This window comes from Penaeus vannamei, chromosome 28 (assembly GCF_042767895.1).
Source record: "Penaeus vannamei isolate JL-2024 chromosome 28, ASM4276789v1, whole genome shotgun sequence".
Lineage (NCBI taxonomy): Eukaryota > Metazoa > Arthropoda > Malacostraca > Decapoda > Penaeidae > Penaeus > Penaeus vannamei.
In genome coordinates, this window is record NC_091576.1 from 5,238,039 (window position 1) to 5,244,228 (window position 6,190).

The window sequence follows — 6,190 nt, forward strand, 5'->3', positions numbered from 1 at the left end:
CAGGCAAGAATGATCCGAGCAAACAGGAAAGCGGGTTGAAGTGGGCTGTGCAGGCTTACACTTGTTTATATGGTTGAATTCTTGGCGCGGGTCGGCGCTGGTAGCCGGCGCGGGCTAACCTGCTTTCTCTGTGCACGCACCCTAAGGTGTAAGAGCCGTGCTGAAAGGATGAAAGGCTCACCTTGTGCCAGTCCTGAACCATGGGCACGGTACTCCCCTGATTTATTTGTCTAGCCCTTACCCCCGTACAGGGCACTGGGGGTGGACTGATTATCTCCCTTTACATATCAAGGCTTCCCATGGCCAGTAATGAAGATGTAATACCCTTATTAGGGGCAATGAGGCTTGCCCCTTCATCAAATAGCCCCACCGGCTCCCCGGTTCCAGGCTCTCCTTTGGCCACGACTCCAAACACTGAATCTACGACCCGCTTCTCAATACCTACTAGTGCGTTGCCCACCCAAGCAGAGACTCAATCTCCAGAAGACATTCCTACCCTCCCAACTTCCTCAAATTCATCAACTCTTCCCCCACAACCTTCACCAAGCACCCCATCCTCCCTTATTACTAGCCTTATTCGCCATCACTCCGTAATACTCCCTCTTCCACACGTCCCCGACCATCCACCACCACCAACCCTACAGATATCTTAAATACTCTGTTTCGCCCAGCTAAATGGGACCGATTTTTTGTGATCCCTTCTACAGCTCCTTACTCAGGCAATACTATTCTCTTTTAACAATGCCTCCAAAAATAAGTGGGCAGAGTCTCTTTCTATACCAGACGCGATCGCTCCCGTCTCGTAACAGTCAGATCAGAAACTATAGCACAATCATATCTAACTGATCATTCTGGCAACCCCATTCCTGCAGAACCTCATCCAACCCTTAATACTTGTACCGGAACTGACTGTCTCTCACCAGCAAACTGCCCAGTCGATACCAAAGATTGGTCAGACTGGAGAAGACTTGTTAGGATGCCTCAAAGACCAAGATGTACATTGCTAGACCATTCCTCCTAGAGGTCAACGAAAGAATCCAACATTGCCAAAATTACTTTCCCTTACGTATCTACATTGGTGGCCAATCCCTCCCTGTAAGAGCATACCAACCCCATCCCCGTCAATGTCAAAACTGTTGGCGCTTTGGACATCCTGCCAAACACTGCCGTTCCACAGACCGATGCCCCATATGTGCCCAACCCAGTCATAATATATCAAACTGCCCTGCACAAATACGTACATGTGCTAACTACGGCGGCCCCCAGAATGTATTCTAGAGACGCTGCCCCACCAAGTTTGAGTCTGAGGTAGCAGCTCTCAGATACAAAAATGGTCTCACTTCTTCCTACTCCCTCCCAACACAACCCAACCCCCTCAAACCCCAACTATACGCACATTCTCCCTCCATCCTCTCTATCCTTCCCACTCCCTCCCGGATACACACGGGAATCACTCGTCACAACAATGCCCTTCCCCAGATCCCCCACCTCCTGATACCCCTCCTTCATTCCCCCTAGCCCCCCCCCCCCAGATTCCCCAGTACGTACCGTATGTGATGTCACTCATAAGTTATAGCTCTCCTACATTGGAATATTCGCGGTTTCCGTTCTCACAGACCAGACCTTCGTCATCATGCTTCTTATACCTCCATTATCTGCCTCCAAGAGACTTTCCTCACACATCCTCCTATTCCAATTCCGAATTACCATTTTATCTCTTCCTCACACTTCCTTTATGTCTCGTCTATACTTATAGGGGAAGTAGCTAATGAACTGGGCGACTATTTCAGCCAGGTCAGTAGTGGCTCTCACCTTTCTTCCATTAAAGCCATCAAGGAACGCATCCCTATTACCTTCACCCTATCCTCTGATGAGTCCTATAATGCTCCTTTTTCTTCTGAACTCAACGCTGCATTACAGTCGTGTCGCAACACTCATGAAGGCCTTGACGGTATTCACTATCGTATGCTTCGACACCTCCCATCTTCCTCTCTATCCTTCCTTTTAACTATTTTCAATCACATATGGACATCAGGAAATTTTCCTTCTCATTGGAGAGAAGCTCTTATCCTACCTTTCTTAAAGCCCAATAAATCAGGTACCCTATCCCAAGATTACCGCCCTATTGCTCTAACTAGCTGCTTATGTAAGCTACTAGAACGAATGGTTAACTTTCGCTTAATGTGATATCTTGAATCTCAATCTCCTTTCTCCCTCCCAGACGGGTTACTGCCGTGCCCGAAGTACAGCAGCCCATTTCGAAACATATATTACAATCTGCATTTGCACGCCATGAATCCATTTTCTTTGCTCTTGAAAATGCATATGGTACCACATGGCGGTACCATATTCTCCAACAATTGTCCTCCCTATGTTTACGTGGAAACATGGGTGTCTTTCCTTTCTAAACGTACTTCCCAGGTCAAAATTGCCTCTTCCACGTCATCGTCCTTTCCTTTGTTCGAAGGCGTCCCACAAGGAAGTGTGCTTAGTACCACTTTATTCCTTCTTGCACTTGAAGATAAGGGCTAGACAATTAAATCGGGAGTAGAGTGGCCATGGTTCCCGCAGGCCGTTCAGGACTGTCACTAAGTCAGCCTTTCACCCTTTCAACACGTCTCTTACACCTTAGGAAGTAGATGGTAAAGGGGGTTGGAGAAGGGACGGAAACAAAAAGCTGGAGGGGGAAGACCATGCAAAATTAGTTGAGTCGAGGACTGAGGCCCTAGGCAGGGGAGATCCCTGCATTGGGTCTCAGTCCTCGTCTCCTAAGCCTCCTCGCGACAACGGGCAATTACAATTACAAGTAATTTTAGCAATGTTTGTGGGTTTCTTTCGATGACCTCTAGGAGAAATGGAGTAGCAATGTACTGACAACATGTTCTGGTCTTTGAGGCAGCCGGAGAGAGATCAGTTAGTTTTGATAATGCTATAACTTTAGCTTCAGATCTGTTACGAGACAGGAGCGATCGCGCCGGGTACGGAAAGGGACTCTGCCTACATATTTTTGGAGACATTGTTGAAAGAGAAGTGTGTTGATAGGGAGCTGTTGGGGGAATCACGAAAAATCGGTACCATTTAGCTGGGCTAAATAGAGTAGTTAAGATATTTGTAGGGTTAGTGGTAGTAGAAGGACGGGGGCGTGTGGAAGTGGGAGTGTTGTTGAAGGGGGTAGTATTACGGAGAGATGGAGAATAAGGCTGTAAGGTAATAAAGGAGGTTGGGGTGTTTGATGAAGAAGGTTGTAGGGGTAAAGGTGAAGTTGAGGAAGTTGGGAGAGTAGGAATGTCTTCTGGAGATTAAGTCTCTGCTTGGGTGGGTAATGCACTAGTAAGCATTCAGGAGCGGGTCGTAGATTGTGTTCGGAGTCGTGGTCAAAGGAGAGCTTAGGGTCAGGGAGCCGGTGGGGCTATTTGATGAGGGGGCAAGCCTCACTGCCCCTAATAAGGGGATTACATCTTCATTACTGGCCATGGGAAGCCTTGATTATGCAAGGGAAATAAACAGTCCACCCCCTAGTGCCCTGTACGGGGGTAAGGGCTAGACAATTAAATCGGGGGAGTACCGTCCCCATGGTTCCCGCAGGCCGTTCAGAACTGGCACAAGGTCAGCCTTTCATCCTTTCGGCACGGCTCTTACACCTTAGGAAGTAGATCGTAGAAGGGGTTGGAGAAGGGACGGAAACAAAGGTGGATGGAGAAAAGACCATGCAAAATTAGTGGAGTCGAGGGCTGAGGTCCAAGGCAGAGGAGATCCCTGCATTGGGTCTCGGTATCCGTCTCCTAAGCCCCCCACGACAACGGGCAAGGGATTGGGGGCCTCAGGAAGTGAATAATAAATGGGGTTGGAGAAGAGGAGAAGAGAAGGAAATCAATGGGGAAGGGGAAAAGCCAGCTAAGTTTGACGAGTCGAAGACCGAGCCGCAAGGCCGGGGTGATCTCCAAGTATTGGGTCCCGGTCTCCGTCTACCAAGCTCCTCCAAGGTAGCAACAGGCATGGGATTGGGGGAGGAATAAGGGCTCATGTTCCAGCCGATCATGCCATCATGTAACTTTTTTGAATGTCGATTATTCACATTTCATGGTGTGCTGAATAGTTATTTCGACTGCCGTTCCAAATATTTATTTTTAAAACCAAAGGCAAAAAATGGCATTGCTCTATAATAATATGCAGTAGCCAATGAGCTCAGAGCTCTTCCGAAGCAATTCAGTAGCTTTGAAGAAAGCTGGTGGAAAGAACTCTCTTCAATGTTGGTAATTCTTTTCGAGAAGGAAAGGAAAAAAAGTTTATAATTTTTTATTAAGGATTCCAGAACCTCTGGATTTGAGCACCAAAACATTTTTCTCTTCAATAACAACATAGGCACATTCCACTTGCCCATAACAACAGCTTCTTACAGGAGTTCTGTAGGAAGACGCCACACTGCCATCTATTCGTAAGAGCTGCACCCTTGGTCCGTTTTAAACCATTCTCACAATGCTTCAAAACGCATCTTTCTGCACTCGTTCTTACCAACTCAGGGTCGTATCATGTACATTAAGTATGCAACATCTCAACTGCCGTCATCTTGAGACCTTGTGAACCTGTTTTCCAAATGTTGGCACTACTCTTAACCGCATATTCTTTACAAAATGAACCCCTCACAATGTTTAATCTTCCTCCTTTCACACATAAAAGAATACTTACCTTGACATGTGATGGTAATAGGTCTAGCAACTCTGAAAGCATTTCTGCATATTTTCAAAAAGCATTTGAATGGAACTAAATGTAAAAGCAATTACAGCCCAGCATACCCAAGCATGGATTGAATTTCTCATTACTGTTTGTCCTTTTTTAATATATTCACTCGGGACATGCATTCCCACATCATACCATGTGAGCACACCTATGAGCTGGAGCATTCAGAGAGAGAGACATCAGATTGACTGGAAAAATGAGAGGGTAATGTGCAACACTTTAATACCAGGTTACGACACCAAAACAAACATACTTTGATTCATAATGCATACTTCACATGAGAACGGAGGCTAACGTCCAACCTTCCTTGTAGCAAGAGAATATTAATGCCGCTTACATAGTGAATACTCAGCTCTATACCGTGTAAGAAAATACACAAGTGCAAAATATAGAATAATGACATTAAAATGAATGCTATATTGCTATCAACATGTAAAGTATTCCAAATAGAAAAGGAAATTATATCCCATCTGAAAGGCTATTTCTGCAATAGCATAGGTCTTGTCTGAACTCAAAAGGGTTACTTTCGATACCTGTCCATGTAATGAAGACATTCAGAACATATAGCAAGAACCACAAAAGACTGTAATAGTATCAGCTGTGCATGTTACCACTAATAATACTTCAGAATTTCATGATCACTTTGAATTAAATTTTAACATCAACATAATTCCAGCTGTCAATCCATATATAACAATAAAAAATAATAATCTATAAACCTTCTTGTCTTTACTGTAGTGAGAAAAAAAAACAGATTGATCTTCAAGCCAGTAAAACTTTAAAACCCAACTGAAAATCTATACAGAAAAGAACTGACATAATGAAGCATGGAAAATATAATTTAAAACCAAAAGCATACCACTAATATAACCCAGCTTTAAGTATCCATGAGTTCTCTATTCAAAAACCAAAAAGAAATGTGTAATATACCCACAAACTTTTTTTTATGACAATTAATTCTTTCTGGAAATTATTCTGTCAGAAAAATTCACACAGATATATCTACTTTGCCAGAATACATGGTGATACATCAGAAGGCAATTGGCATTCCTATTATGTAGTGTAGATCCACTGATATCTGCACTTATCATACAATGGTGATTACACTGAGCCCATTTAATATATCTGCAAAATAGTTAGCCACTGTTAGCAACTCCAGCAGCGAACACACATCCAAAGTTTTTAAATCTGTAAAATTCTAATGCCATCCACAACCTAGGTGCACTCCCTTCCAACAGTATGACGAGGTATAATCAATTCATAAAAAGCTGGAATACATTTACATTAAAATCAATTTACTTGCAGTGCTATAATGTTCCTTTTCTATACTTTGCATTACCTTTTCCTTGATATGGTGAATAATGAACATTTTGACACTGAATTAATCTATTGCCTTCTTCCAAGCTACCAATGACAGCAATTCTCTAATAAACTGCTTTCTGGAATGCCTTTA